We start from the raw sequence: 16401 nt of genomic DNA, 5'->3' as shown, positions 1-16401 counted from the left end.
GTCCCTAAACACATGAGTGAATGAGGAACCAGGTCATTCTCATATGCCTATATGCCAATCACCCAACTAAGCCCTTGATAGACATTTTCCTCTTGAAAGATCACAGCCATTCTGGGGGTTCAGCCTCCCATTCTGCAGATGAGTAAACCAAGGTTCAGAGGCAGTAGGTGCCTTATCCAGAGACAGACTTTCCATCCCAGCTAGACCATCCCCCTCGCCCACACTCTGTGGCTGCCTCCAGTGACCAGCCCAGGGTCGGGCTTATCGTAAGTGGTTGACACACAGCCTTTCGATGACCAAGAATCTGCTGGGCAACATCTTCCCAATGGTTTACAGGAGACATCGCTGCCCTGTTAGCGCACCTCTCACACACATCTGTCTCTGCCTTGCTTTTCTATAAACGGAGCATCCATTGTCTCCCACTCGCCTGCATTTTTTTTAAAGAATTAATTGCCCTTTTTATGGTTTTGGTGTGTTTGTACTTGCGAGAACCCTGGCACCCTTAATCACAACAACAACATTCTCTATGAACAGTCATTGAGCACCAGCAAATATGGAGTGTATTAATGGGCAAACAGAAAATCGGGGAAGAGGAAAATGTTTTTCTCTCGCAAAGTACATACGCAAAGTTGATCCAAACCAGCGCGCTGCCATAAATCTGTTAACGCTGGCGAATTATCGGGAGGTGGCAGGAGCGGCGTGAGGGAAAGAGGCAAAAGGTTGGCCGGAAGCTGCCCACCCACTTCAGAAGGGAGGCACTGGGAGCCCGCAGCTCAGCTTCTGGCCCAGAACTGGCCGCTCCTTGCACGGGTGACTCCCCTCTTGAAGCTGGTGTCCTGCAGTCTCCCTAGGTAGCAGGGGGCCATGGACCATTAAGATTGGACCCTGATGCTCAGATGAAGAAGAGGCAGGCCTGGGGCGGTGGGGAGGGCTACAGCCACGGGGCTCCAGGTTCTTTTTCCTTCCAATTGCGTCTCTATCCTCTCTGGGCCCCTGACCTGGGCTGCTTCGTCCGCCCTCCCCTCCCCCACACCCATCCCCAGTCTGGTTTGGGCCTGTTTCCTTTGGCGAGGACCACTTACTGCTTTTTCTCTTCTGGGACTGAATTGTGTTCAGCGCTGAGGGCGGGGGGAGGGGACTGACTGTGGGCCGTGTGTCAGTGTGCGTACATGTGTGTGTGCGCGTGTGTGTGTGTGTGCTCGCACTAGTCTTGGTGCTGGCGTCCTGGAGAGGGGGTCCGGGGGTCTGCTGGTGTCACTCAAGGCTTTCGATAACAAAGAACGATTTCTCTTCTCGGTGGAAACAAAACCCAGCCTTCCAGAGGCAGACTGTTGCCCTCTCCTCCTCTCTTTCTCTCCCCGCACTTTCCCTGTCCCTCTGTCCTCCTCTCCTTCTGTCTCCTTCAGCCTGCTTTCTTTCTGTATCATTCTTTATTCTCCCCCTTCTTTCCGTCTTCAAGTCACCTTCTCCATTTTTTGGCCTGTTTCTCATTCATATTTCTGCCTCTCACCGTCACTCTTCCCTCCCCCGTCCCTCTATCTTTCTCCCTTTTCTCTCTCTCCTCTCCTCCCCACTCCCCAAACACACTCATCCAGTAGAGTTTGGAGTTGCCACACCACTGATTTTCACACGAGCAGGAAGACACACGGACGCTTCTTCCTTGGATCCAGTCTTAATTCACAGATTCCGTGGGGCACAGAGCGACAGCACGATGTCGATCGCCCCAGTCCCCTTCTAGCCACGTCTCCCCGGAATGGAGCCTCGGGACCAGCAGTGGGTTCTGTCCTGGGCGCCTTTGCTTACCTCTTCCTTTTCCTGGCTGACAAATTCCTCCCACGCACGGCTCCCTCCCAGGCTGGCTGGGATTTGCTCTTTGCGGCCCACGGAGCCGGCTCCCGGGCCATGTGCCGCAGCACGAATAAGTTAATGTATTTACGGTAACTGCGATCTTGGTTATACTGGAGGAAGGGGCTGCTGTGGTTAACGATCTATCGTGGAGGCGGCTATTTTCAATGTGTTGCGCGTGATGATTCGGCAAAGCTGCAATTTGGCATTTGTTCTGAGCTTGGAGGAATCGCTTCTCCAGAGGTGACCCTCGGCAGAAGATTGCATGTCACCGCGTGAGGAATGGCCGCAGCGGCTGTGATGGGTAGGCTGTCTGCCTCTCCTGACCTCAATCGCTTTCCTTCGGCGTGGAGGCTGGGGTTGACTCAAAGTGGTTATAATTTCTGCTGGAAGGCAGCGGAATGATGATGGGGTGCTGGGCACCCACTGGTTGGCCAAGGTGCAGGCCCAGAACTCCTGTTCTCCTGTTGGGACTGGTCATCCTGACAGGGACAGGGCAAGGCTGTGGTTAAATTAAGAGATGCCCTGGGCGAGGGGAGGGTGCTATGGACTCAGAAGCCTGGCTGTTAGGGACAGAAGCAAGCAGGCCAGGCAAGGAGTGTGTCCTGAGCACCTACTGTGTGCTCAGCATCGTGCCAGGCTCTCATGTAAACATCCTCCCATCCAGCTGCCGGTGGCCCCATCAGCCTGCTGCCTGGTGGGAGAACAGAGGCGGTGTGGCCTGGTGGCCACAGACCCCAACCCTGTGCTCACCTTCCAGGGCTGCCACCCCTTTGCTCTGTGGCCCTGCCAAAGTGAGTTGAGCATGCTCGTGACTCAGTTTTCCCGTCTGTAAAAGGAGATAGGGTTAGGGTTAGGGTGGTGTTCCCTCCTAGGGTCATCTTGAGCCTCCAGTGAGCCTAGATCACAAAGTACTTAGAACAGGGCCAGGCATGGAGCAAGCCCTACAGAAGTGCTGTTGTTGTCAGCCACGTTGCTGCTATGGTTGTTCAAGACTGGATGAAGCAGACTCCCACTGGGTGAATAAGAAACCCAAGGCACCGAGACATCTAGGAACCTGTTGCCAGATGCAAAGCTCTCAGGGCTTGGAACCAGGGACAGAAGACAGCTTGTTCACATCCTAAGTCACCTCCCTGGCACACGACGCTTCCGAGACTTGTTTCCTTCCCTCTTTCCCTATGTCTCCTCCTCCTTATTCCTCCCCTTCTTTCTTCCTGTCTAGTAATGGTTAGTTTTCCTTTGAAATCATGAGACATACTAGGGACCTGGCCACGTAAAGGACACTGGAGGGACTCTGTTGATCATTTTGGAGAACAGAGCAGACAGGGATGTCCACAGTCAACACTTGGCATGCACATGATAGAGCAGGTGCTCAGGGCCCACCAGGTTCTGAGTAGTCTTGGATCCAGAAGCCTCCTTGAGTAGATCACTCCCCTCTCTGCGCCTCAGTTTCCTCCTCAAAATATGCCCGTCCAGCTGCCTGGGAGCTGGGTCCTCCTGGCCTCAATCTTGTCTCTACCCAATGACAGCAGAGTGACCGTGGGCAAGTCACATGTCCCCCAGCCCCAGACCTCAGGGTTTCCATCTGCAAAAAAATTGCCTCATGGGGATCATGAGGCTCAAGGGAGGAGAAGAACACTCTCTGGGATACAGAGGGGAACATTCTTAGCATTTCCGCGTCCGGAAGGTTGAGCTTCATCCTAGTGTCCGGGCAGATCATAACCTGCTATCTTGTCTCACCTGCCCACTCTGAGACACGAAAGTCCAACTCTGAGACTCCTCCCAACTACACGGATCAAAAGAACAGCCCTTCTCAGAAACCCAAACCTGACCACATCACATCTCCTCCCCGCAAGCTTAGTCTGAATCTTCTCCAGAAGCCAACTTGAAGGATTCAACACCAGGTAGTATTTTGGGGAAGGGATCCCAGGACGTTCACGTAGGGGAGTGGGAAAGTGAGGCAGGTAATAAAGGGTATGTTATAAAGCCGCTTTTCACAGAGGGTGACCGGAGCTGGATCCTGCAGAGAAATTCTAGAAACACCACAAAACACAAGCTTCAGCAGCATCCCACTCGAGGAGTGAGGGCGCCGGGGTATTAATACACCATCTCCCAAGAATGAGGGTGGCTGTGTTGGGGCTGGTGAATTCCCTGGCACTTGTCGCCTACCTTGTGGGTCTCTAGAACAATCCCTCAGACTCAAAGATACCTGCAGCAGCTGGGCACAGTGAATCGATAAGGTCTGAGGGATGCAGGCAAGTTCTGACAGAGATGCTACACTGGATCCCTGCGCTCACAGAACCTTCCCTAATTCTCCAGTCTGTGTTAATGCCTCTTCCCATGCTTTTATGCACCCCTGCCTCCAGGGTCATGCTTCCTCCCACCGTGTTTAACTGACTGTTTATTTGTTCACTTGCCCCTATCCTGTGTTCCAGCTGTGAGTTCCACGAGACAGGGCTGTGTCTCATCCAACTCTGCATTCCCAGAATAAATGTTCAACGTTAAAAAAAATAAATGGGTCCGTGGAGATGGGGGCAGGCAGAGGCCCTCAGGAGAGAGCTAATTGTGTGAGAGCAGAACCACAGGAGAGATGCCAAAACCCTTGCAGGTAGCAGACATTTCCAGCTGCCAACATGATGACACTTTTCCCTGGATTTGCCCCAGTTCTGGCGATCAGCGTCCCCACCCAGTCCAATTTCAGGAACAGGAGAAGGGGAGCCACACCCTTATTAAAACCAAGGCCTTTGCTCACTGTGAAAGGGAACAGATGAATCTGAGATCATCCTTGGCAAGAAATGCCGGGAAGCAGAATGCTCCTTTTTGGATTTTGATGGCAGAATCTCAGCACAGCTTCTGGCATGATTTCCATCTGTTGACACCTGTAATAATCGTGAAAAGTTTGAGATCATCTGTTGGGCCGTGATGCTCATAGGTCGTTCTGGGTCACTGGGTGTGAGGCATTGATGGGTAGCCCTTGCCCGGGACTCTGCTGAGGGGAGTGTTTATGATTACAGCACCTTGGCGAAGACGCCCAAAAGATGGGAGGCGACCGCTTCTTGTTTCAACACTTCCTGTGAAACAGGAAGTGGAGGGAAAGGTACAGGAAGTGGAGAGAAATGTACAGGGAAGACATTTTCCAAAGCAGGCATGGCTTGTGGATTCACAAAAGTTCTTAATATTTTCCATCCTGAGATGTTAAGAGAGCAGGACATGTTGTCCCTTACTAGCTCTCAGTTAAAAACACCTTCTCATCTCCCAGTGTCGCAAGAACTTTGGGGGCAAAGGAGGAAAAAAGACGGACTGGAATGGAGGCAAAATAAGGGAGTTCAAGGGACTTCCAGATCCTTCAGAGATGGGTATTTCTCAACAGTCCTGCCACACCTCCCAGCAAAGTTCCCTTCCTGCCACTGTCAGAGGCCGACAGCATGCCTACTTCACTTTTCGCAAATTCAACACACGGCTACCCAAGTTATTCCCTTTATAAAATGAATTCCCTGTGGCCATCATGACACAAGGAGAGCAATCTGGTTTTAAAATGGATTTTATTTTTGAGCAACTTTTTCAAAAGTAATGTTTGTGATTTAGCTAACAAAGACTTAACAGTGCTTGTGTGCCAGACATTGTTCTAAGCACTTTGCTGATTCTCATTTAATTCTTATAACAGCCCAACGAGGCAGATATCATTTTTATCCCCATTTGACAGATCAAGAAACTGAGGTGTGCAGAAATAAGGCAACTTGCTCAAGGCCAACAAGCTAGTAGGTCTGAAAGCCAGATGCAAACCCAGGCTGCTCGGGACAGAATCCATAGTCTTGACTCATGCATTTTTCTGCCTCTCTGAGTGAAGAAGGAAACTGACTGGTCCCTGGGTCTGGCCAGGTTGGGAAAAACCATGCTATTTCTCATTAAGGGAGCTTCCAACAAGAATGGTCTGCTCTGGGCCCTCCCCCCTTCTGCAGTTTATAATTTGGGAGACTTGGGCTTCTCTGAATCTCTAGCCTCTAGCATGGAGTATGGTACCCTGCAGATGCTTAAGGAAGCGCTTATGGAATGAATGTTGGATCAGTAAGAGAACGCACACGTGAATTTCTTGGCAGTGATGCTAGCTGCTCAAACTCGATGCACGTAGGCAGAGAAGAGAGAGAAACTGAGGCTGTTCTTGGAAGGCTCAGGTCAAACCCTTTCCTGACTTTGATAACCTTCACCTTTGCCTTTATTATCTGGGAAATTCCATATGGAGACTGCAAGCTCCTTGAGTGCAAAATCCACATCTGACTTATCACGGGATGCCCACTACTTGGCACAGTGCTAGGCTCCTAGGAGGGACACTGCATGCTGAATACATGAGTAATTGGCAGAATGAGCGAGTGAGTGAATGGCCGAGAGAATGAATGTATGTTCCCTACCTCGACAAGGGCCAGCTCAGTGGCTCCCAAACTTGTACAAACATGGAAATCTCCTGGAGAGCAACAGATTGCTGGGCCCACACCAGAAGTGTGCGATGAGGTCGGGTCACACCTAAGGCAGGTCTTGCGGGGGGCACCCAGGAATCTGAATGTCTAACAAGGTCCCAGGTGATGCTGACGCTTCTGGTCTGGGGACTCACTCTGAGAACCACTGGTCCAGCAGCCTAGCTCACTGGTTCTCAATCTTGGTGACACAATGGAACCACCTGCAGGAATTAAACACAAAACAAAACTCTGATTCCTGGGATCCTCTCCCAGAGATTCTGATGTAACTGATCAGGGGTGTGGCTGGGCATCATTGAGCATCAGGAACCTTGAGTTTTAAAAGCTCTCTGCATGCTTTGAAGGTGTGGCACGATAGGAAAACCTTTCTTTGTGGCTTCCTGGGTAGGTTGAAGGGCTCACGTGTGGCTTAGCTCACCCAGGGGGGCCTCCATTTCTGTGTCCCACCGGCCCCCCGCAAAATACAAACCCCCTGCTTATGTCCTGCGGTTGTTCTAGGCAACGGCTTCTCAGGATGCTGCTTGCCCGAGATCTGATGTTTGTGGCCTGACGCTGTGGGTCCCTGTTCCAGCTCTCGCCCACCCCGTTCGCTGCGATGTCTATTAAGAGCAGATGCTAGACCATTTCCAACAGGCCTTGAAGCTAATGCGCTGCGGAATGGATTCGGAAGGGCCTATTTCTTTGCGCACCAAGAGAGTGAGTTAATGCTCAATGAAAACCTCCCGAGAACCAGGGCTGGTGGGGGGGGATCTTGGTGGCTAAATCAACAGTTATAAACTCGCCCAGTCATTTTTCATTATTCGGTACATTGGAAAGATATTTTCCTTTTCAAATGCAGTTGGAAATCCGTTTGGTCAAAAGTCGGTTGGAAACCTCATCACCATAGCCCCTGAAAACTCACAGCCTCTGTCTGGGGATGGAAGAAAAATGGCCCAGGTCCCCAGCAGAAGTCGAGGCGACGGGGCCACAAAGGGGCATTGTGAGGCTGCCTTGGGCAGAGGCTGTGAGATTTTAAAAAAATGTTGCCCAAGGGTCCCAACTTTGACAAGGACCTGCATATGTGGGGCTTTAAGCTTATGGATCTGGAAGGCAAAGCCACACGTCTCCTCCGGTTTTGAGAAGATCTCATCTGGGTTCCGACTGCTCGTGCTCCATCCTCACGGGGACCTTTTCTGAGCTGAGGTGTGAGCAGAGCCTGAGCTAAAACATGCACCCCAAGGAGAAAATAAAAACCAAAGTGGGGTCCCACTCTCCTTGCACGGCTGAAGGGGACAGATTGCTCTAGGATGCGCTGCCAGTGGTGGTGTTTGAATGGGCGATTATTCCTAACTGATGGCCCCCCTCAGAGGGAAATCCCTCTACAAGGCGAGGGACACCAGTCTGAGCCATGGCTCTGTCCCCTCCGGGCTGTGTGACCTCACATTAGTCACTGGGCCTCTCTGAGCCCCATTTTCCTCTCTCATGAAAATGAGAGGGTCAGGGCTGTGGCAAGGTGTCCTTGAGAATATGGGTTTCCATGCACCTGGCACCTGCCCTGGACAGCAAGGGATGCATGGGAACCTGAACCTGAGCGGAGGTGGGGGGTCAGGGCAGGAAAAGGAGTGGGCGGGGGAGGGAGGGGAGGGAGTAGGAGAGAGAATGAATTGCAGAGAGAGAAATAGAGGCAATGATGGCTCTTAGGACCAGCATACTTGTCCTCTGTGAGACCTGGGATGATCCAGGGGGCAAAGTACTGAGTCATCCAAAAGGTTGGCTTCAGAGGAAATTCCAAAGGGGGCTGCCTTCCCTGTGAGCTGGGCCGGGTCATCTTCCCCACTCAGGGGAGGAACTATGTGCCAGGGCTCCTGAGGGTGGAGAGACGAGAGACCGTCTCAGAGTCCAGGACCGATGGGCACAACTTATCTGTAGTAATCGGTTACTGCGTTGGATTCAGGACTAGGGGCATCAGGAACATTAGCTGCTTCCTATCATGGCAGGCATAGCCCCATACAGCACTTCCAGAAAAAGGAAACACCTTCTTCAAGTGGACCTAGCCCTGCCCCAGGGTCTGTGGCTCTGCAAGACCCTCATGCAGTCAGCAACCTGAACAGCTGTACTTGGGATTCCTTGATTCTTCCAGCCTTTTATTTATTCCTTCCGGGCAATGAATGAAACTGCCTCCGAGGTCATCACTTTGCTTCCATGCACATTCCCGTCTAACCCTTTCGCTGCATTAATTTGCTCAGGCTGCCCTCCCTCCAAGTTAAACTTCCCATCGCCGTTAAGAGGAAGACCCAACAACTCTCCAAGTATGGGTATTTGCTCAATAAATATTAATTACGCACAAAATATGCTATGCTGAGCTGAGTGGACAAGAGTTCCTGCCCTCAGGGAGCTGAACTGAATGTTAGAGCCTGGGCTTATGATGTGGCTCTGACCCCAGGTTCTTGCGTGGCCCACATTTCAGCCAAAGCCAAATCTCAGAAAATGGTGCCTCCATCCTCCCAGGTAGGTGTTCAGGCCAGAATCTTGGCCTCGTCATTGACTCACATCCCTTCTCTAGTGGAGAAGCCTTCCTGCCTCCTCCAGCTTCTGGTGGCCCCAGGCACTCCTTGGCTTGTGGCCGCATCTCTCCGGCCTCTGCCGCCCGTGGCCTTGTCTGTGCTTTGTGAGTCTTCTCCCTTTCTACTATGGGCACCAGTCAAGGATTTAGAGTTCCCTCTACTCTAGTATGACCTCATATTTATTATTACCCTAGTTTTGAATAAGGTCACATTCTCTGGTTCCAGGTGGACACGGCTTTTGTTGGGATTCAACCAACGACGGTAGGGATCCATTCTAAGGGCAAGTCAGTCAGTTCCGGATTTTATTTGCTAAAGCCCTAACAATTCTAATGACCATAATCATATGTATAAAGCCCCTACCATATACCAGGCACTGCTGTAAGCATTTATACGTACCTCAGTTGATCTTTAAAATAGCTACATTAGTTGACACAATAATCCGATTTTACAGATGAGAAAACCGAGGCCTACACAGTGATGTGCCCAAGGTCCCCCAGCTTCTAAGTGTTTCCCAGCAGCAGTCAGCACTGACCACAGGCCCTGATGTTCATGCAAAGGCCAAGTCTTACCATCTGGAGCCCGGTGAGGGGCAGGCAGGGCTGTCGCTGTCCCATGGCCCACAGGAGCCAGGCACTGCCTTGATAGAGGGACGGGGAATCAAGGACCTGGGTGCAGAGCCATGGTGGGGGGGGCATTGCCACCAGTGGGCTCGCTGCCCACGCCAGGCTGTCCTGCCAGGCACATCACTCCCGTCGCCGCTGCCTCGGCCAGGAGTAGGCAGCCCGCAAGTAAACAGTGTCTGAAACCTATTCTCATTAGGCTAATTTACGAATAAATTACCATATTCAATGGCCTTATTTTTACTGCTCGTTAACAGGCCCATGATAGGATGATAATTACGGGATTTTAAGTGGCTAATGGCAGCTGGGGCGTCAAAAGCAGTTTTTACAAATCTGTTTATGGCAGTGAAGGTGACAGGAGGGGAGGGACATTGAAATGTTGAAATCACACTTTGGGAAAAAAAGCTTTAATTGTTGAGTATTTATTAGAGAGGAGGGAAGACTGTAATTTAAAAATGAAACTCTGAAAAACAAAGGAAATTAATTAGTCTTCCCCCACCCCTCCACCCTCACCCCCAGCACTGTGACCTTCAGGGAGTGGGCAAGGGCCGGGCGGGATCCCAGGAGAGGGGTGAATCTGGGCTTGTCCTCTCCGCTTGGCTTCTGCTGCCATTGCAGAGAAGGAATCCAGAGGCCTTGGAGCATCCTGGGAATTCTGTCCCTCTCTGCCTGGGCCGGAGGCCCTGCTGATGGGGATCCAGGGAGGGGTGCTAGAGAAAGGTAAGGGCTTAGCATCCTTTAAAGAGTGACAGTGTTAGACATATTTATCCTTTCATCCGGATCGCCATCATCACCTTCATCATCAGATCTCCTCTATTCCACTTGCCCTGCTAAGTTTCCCATGCATTATTTCGTCTGACCCTTGCAATAATCCTAAGAGCTAAGAATTATTCTTAACATCCATTGAAGGCTCCCTGTACGCTTTCCGTGTAATAACTCCCTTAAATGTCACAATAGATAACCCCATGGGATTGGTACTGTTCTTATCATCCCCACTTTATAAAGGAAGAAACCAAGGCACAGAGAGGTTAAGTAACTTGGACAAAGTCACACAGCCAAGGCTTAGCTCTGCAACCACCTGGTATGCTCAGGTCCTGCTCTTTCTTATCACCTCCCCCTCTCATTGAATCCGCAGCATGCCAGTGGGGTGGGCTTCAGGGCCCCATGTAACAGAGGCGGGAATGGAAGTTCAGAGAGGGTAAGCCACCTGCCCCCTGAGAGTGTGGAGATGGGAGGGTACAGGCTGCTCAGAAAAGGATTCTTAGGACTTGTTAGCTCCAGGAGAGCTATTTAGAGGCTACCTTCTCCCCCTCTGTGGGTGCTTCTTCTGGGTTTCCTCCCTCTCCTGCCTAAACCCCCAGCTGCCCGCCCTGCCGACCTCTTCCTGACCAGCCCGGCTCCTCAGCCCGTGGCCACCGGCCGATCCTTCTCGCTCCCCTGCTTTAGTATGCAGCCCTCGGAAAACAAACACGCAGCAGCCTGACAGTGGGAATAAATATCGCGGCGATGTTGATTAGCATTTGATCCCAGCTGGGGCTCTGGAAGCTAAAGTACTGGAATGTCTTGGCAATTTTTTAATGCTGAATAATTTGATTAGATCAGTGACTGAGCCCTGCTGCTCCCGGTGAGATAAACCCTCCCCACATTACAGGGGAGAGAGGCAGGGGATGGAGGGAGCACACCCCAGCCCCCCAGCTCGGGCTTCTCCGCCCTCTGCCTCCTGCTTGCCTCTCTGCCCATCTCTCTCCCCGTCTCTCCTTCTCCTTCTCTCTCTCCGTCCTTCTCTCTCCTCCCCCCTCCTCATCACTCTCCCTCTCTCTCTTCATCTCTCCAACTTCCCCCTCCCCCAGCCCCAACCCCACCTCCTCCTTTTATGAAGCCTTAAATACATCATTTAATCAACTCCACAATTTCAATTTCACACAGTTGTCAGCTTGAATGTCTGACGAGGTGGTGAAGACCCCACAGATTGTGGGCAGGGGTGATGGGGCCACTGGATCTCCCCCCGCCCCGCCCCAGCCTTCAAAGAGCTCCCAGCCTCAGTCCCATCCCCCCCCCCCTCCCCAGCCAGCCCAGAGCGATTCCTGAGGTTTCTGTTTCCTTACGGCAACTGTCAGTCAGTCAGGTAGATGTTTCTCTTGTCATCAGTGTGAAATTACCAGAGTGGCCTCATTATCCGCTTACTCCAAATTTGGAGGCAATATTTCTGTTTGAAGGATCATAATCTCCATTTAAAACAAAAATAACATCTCCTCAGGTAAAGGAGGAGTCGGGGAAGGGAGATGACAGTTGGGGACAACCCCAGCCTAGATGAATTATCTCGGTTTTTCGATAGAGACTTACATAGGCAAAGCCCTTTGCTGACCTGACCTAACACTGAGCCCACCTTTCTTGAAAACTGTTTTCCTCTGGCCCCACTTGACTCTAAAATATGCATCCCTCCCTCTCTTCCCGTCACCTTCATCTCATCTGAACCATCCGAGAGGCACTGCTGCAGTAACGAAAAGGAATGGGAGCAAATGGACAGGAAGGAGTGGGGAAGCTTAGTTCTTACGCAGATTCAATTACGAGCACTTCTCCCAGGCTCCAGTGGGGTGTCACCTGAACCCCATTAGGCACAGGGAAGGTTGTGTGTTCTCACCAGCGGCATTGCAAAGCCATCTGACCTCCTCCTCCATCCAACGCTGTCATCTCATCACGGAAGAGTCGGGCTCCAGCTTTATTTATTTTTCTCAGATGGATCCAGAAATGGCTGGGGGAGGCACTTCCCAATAATTGAGTGCTGGCTTTGTCGGGAAAAGCCACACTCAGGGCTCAAATTGTCCTCAGGCTGGTGTGGGTGGAATGAAGCTGAGCTGAGTGTGTGTGTGTGTGTGTGTGTGTGTGTGAGAGAGAGAGAGAGAGAGAGAGAGAGAGAGAGATGAGTTGGAGGGAGCATTGAAACCAATCCAGGAGTAGGTTTTCTTACTGCTGTGTGACCTTAAGTAAACCGACAGCCTCTCTGAGCCTAGATGGCCTCATTTGCAAAACAGGGACAATGAGAAAACCTACTCCATCCTCCTTGGGGGACTGTATGATTATAGTCCATATGAGTAAAATGGGATGAAGCTGGGGACCCTCTTCATGCCCCCTCCCACCCTGCTGTGAGCTTAGTATAATCATTGTGGTCCTGGCCATTTACTCACCCACAGGGGACCCATGCCCACCTTCCTGCTGCGTAAGCTTGGTGCTGCCTCTTCGTCGCTCCAGGCCTCAGTTTTCCCATCAGCAAGAGCTGTAAAATGGGAATGTTCGTGCCTACCTGCAGGTTACAGGGTGAGGCCGGAATCAAACACGCCTGGTGCTTCTGGCTCCTGATCCCCACCCCTACTTCCCTCTCCAATTTTTCCCTACAGGCATTGAAACCGTTCTTTGGGCTAGCCTTTGCTAATTGAGCGTTCCGACTAGCTTTGCTGCTAAACATAATGCAGGGTGCACATCTGCAAGTTGAAGTGTGGTCTCCTTGAAGCTGGCTTCATTGCAACTTGTGTCTGTGCTCCTGGTGCCCAGGGCACAGTGCCAGGCACAGGGTAGGAACTCAGTGAATGAATGAATGGATGGATGGATGGATGGATGGATGGATGGAAACCCCGCCATCTGCAAGTCAGTGCCTTGTCTTGTTTTCCATAGGACCCAGCCTCGCCTTCCCTGTGTGGCATTCTGAAGTTCCAGAACACAGGCGTTTACAAGAAACTGGGAATAAAAGGGTTTGATCTGCATGCTGCTAACACCTCTTGCAAAAAGAGGAATAAAAAAAAAATGCCAGTTCCTTCTTTGGGTGAAGAGAAGGCGTCAAGACATGTTAAATGGTTAGGAAGAAGGCGGCTGCTTGTTTTCCTTCTGCCTTTTGCAGGCTGGAGGGGAGGTGGGGGAGGTTCATTATTTTTCGGTGCTCTGAAGGCAGGTGAACGGGAAAGGCAAACTGCCGGCTGGCATCGGGTTGGGTGGCTTTGAAAAATGTAGCGCTCTCAAGGCAAGGGAAGGGTTTGATGCAATTTAAAAAAGACAGACTCCCACACCTCTCAGATCCATATGTTTCCATGCAGATCTAGGGCGCTACCGCGGGCTTTGCAGCCTCTCCCGGCTGTTCTGCTGATGCTCCGAGGACCCACGGCTCCCGGAGCAGGAGGCAGACGGGCTGAGCACCCACCCGGGTGGGTGCGAGGTGCCAACAGCAGACTCCGGGCTGGGCTGTGGCAGCAAAGCGGTGACACGGCGCCATGTGGTGCCCGGCGCGTGTGTGCCACCAGGTTGCCGCTGTCTGGGAGAAGGTAAGAAGCTGGAACATTTTTAAAAAGTAAATCAATCAGATGGTGTATGTATATGGACTAGTGCTAAAGGGGTCTGGGGCTGTGACTGCCGCTGGTCCCTTCCCTATGTAACAAGGTCAGCCTACCACTGCCAGTGGGTTTTGTTTTCTGTCTCAAGTGGCATTCCTTGTGCAATAAACAGGTATGTGGCAAAAAAATAATAATAATAATTCTGGAACCAACTGCGTCTGTGAAACACCAGTTCTAATCTCCCTCCTTCCCTCCCTCCCTCCCCCTCCCCCTCCCCCTCTCCCATCTTTCCATCCTGTTTTCCCTTTCCCACTTTCTTCTTCCTCCCTTCTTTCTTCCTCCCACCTTTCTACTTCTGCATTCAACGAACAACTTTTAAACACCCAGGAATCATGCAGTTGTTAAGACAGATCATGTCCCTGCCCGTATGGTGCTTACCTTCTGAAAGAGAAAGCATGAAACCAGTAAACAAATGAACAGGCAAGCTAAATTCACCTAGTGACCAATGCTATGAAGGAAAAAACCCAGGGTGACGGAACAGGGTGTGATGGGTAGAGGAGGGGAGGGCCACTTTGGGGAAGGTCTGGTAAGGCCCCCTTGAGCGGTGATGAGATTTCCATCACCTCCTGCACGAGGAGGCGGAAACAGTCTTGCTTTTGCAAGTTGGAATGGATTCAATAAAGTTCTTGACTGCAGGACTTGTCAGAGCCTTCAGTGCACAGGCATGCCTTGTGTTTTGAAAAACAGGAGAACCATGGTGTCTTTGGAAGCCCTGTGCTAAGGAGCATCCGGACGGGCACGTCTTCTGTGGGATACGCGTGGGGACACAGCAGCCTGTGGCTGCCTCTTCAATGGCCTGATCCTCACATCACCCCGAACTCAGACCTACAGCCCAGCACCAACCACCCCCTCCGTTTGCTTCCCCTGGGGCCGTTCTCATGGTTGGTGCCGACTCTCTGGGTCTCAGGTGTCTCAATTCTCACAATGCACTGAGGTTGGAACCCTCAGGAGCCCAATTTACTAATCAGACAGCTGATCCCGACTCTCTCCTCCAGCTACGTGTTCACCTGGCCGCACCTTGTCCCCCCACGCCCCACCCTGCCCCGCTCAGTGTGCGCCACCCTGCCGTTCTCCTTCCCTTTCCAGGAACAGGACAAACCCATTCTCACCTCTGAGCCTTTTGCCTCTGCTGCTTCCCCTGCTTGAAATGTCCCGGAAATTGAAATCGCTACTTCTTATCCCTGGGTGCACATTAGAACCTTCTGTAGCGCTTTTAAAAATGCTGATGCCGGGGCTTCCCTGGTGGCGCAGTGGTTGAGAGTCCGCCTGCCGATGCGGGGGACGCGGGTTCGTGCCCCGGTCCGGGAAGATCCCACATGCCGCGGAGCGGCTGGGCCCGTGAGCCATGGCCGCTGAGCCTGCGCGTCCGGAGCCTGTGCTCCGCAGCGGGAGAGGCCACAACAGTGAGAGGCCCGCGTGCCGGAAAAAAAAAAAAAAAAAAAAAAGCTGATGCCCAGGCCCCGCCCCAGAGGGATTACATCAGACTCCCTGGGATGGGGCCTGTGCTCGAGCATTTCTATGCGCCCTGGTTGATACCCGTGTGTCTCCAGGATGGAGAACGCCAGCTCCCCATCGCCTTCCGGTGCCCTGCCATTTATCACGGTTTCATCTCAGATGTGACGGCCTCAGAGAGACCCGTATCTAAAGTTGTGCTCCCACCCACAGCCATTCCCCATCACTTTGTTGGGTTTCTGTTCTTCTGAGCACTTATCACCATCGGCAATTTCCTTGCCTGGTCATTTGCTTAGCAGCCGTCTGTTCACTGAATCTCCCAACCGGGACGTGAGCTCCCAGGGAGCAGTGGCTGCTGGTTCACTTCTGCATCCCCAGCCCCGGAACCAGTGTCCATCTACACACAGCGGAGCACCCTTAAGTCTCTGTTGACCTAAAGAAGGTTCAGAGAAGTTAAGCTACTTTCCTAAGATGCCCCAGCTGGGACTTGGGGCTCATGCTGGGAAAGCTGTACCCCCAGCCTTGCCAGTCCCCACACGCCACACCCTGTCTGCATTGGGGAAAACTGAAGTCTAGGGCAGAAGCACACCTCCAGCCCCCTGCAAGGTCTCAGGTGCCGTTTGGGACAGAGCCTTCTGCCCATCTGCTGCCCCTCCTCCCAGCACCACCATCAGCAGAAGCCCAGTAAGTGCTGCTTGTCTGATCGCCTGAACAGACCAGCCTGTGCGTCTGACAAGGGATGCTCAGGTGACACCCCTCTAATCGCCAGGAGACCTCCAGGCTGGGATGGAGGGTGAGACACTGCACGGGCCTGCCTCTGTTTGGACAAGCTTTCTCTGTTCGCATCTCCAGGCCCCCAAACAGGATCAGAACAGAAAAACAAAAACAAAAACAAAAACCATGCTGCATTAATTCATATCTCCTCCTCTCTCTGCAATCCTTCTCTCCCAATCTCCTCTCTCCCAATCCTTCTCCTACTCACAGGATTCTGGAGGATGTGCGGTTGCTTTTCCTCTGATGGTAGAAGACCCAGATGGACCTGTGGGAGGGGAAGGTTTGGGGCTGACAAGGCAGGAGACCTCACTCCGGTTCC

Source organism: Grampus griseus, assembly GCF_964374135.1.
Source record: "Grampus griseus genome assembly, chromosome: 12".
Classification (NCBI taxonomy): Eukaryota; Metazoa; Chordata; class Mammalia; order Artiodactyla; family Delphinidae; genus Grampus; species Grampus griseus.
The sequence above is the reverse complement of the archived record's forward strand: the minus strand, read 5'-3'. Positions refer to the sequence as shown.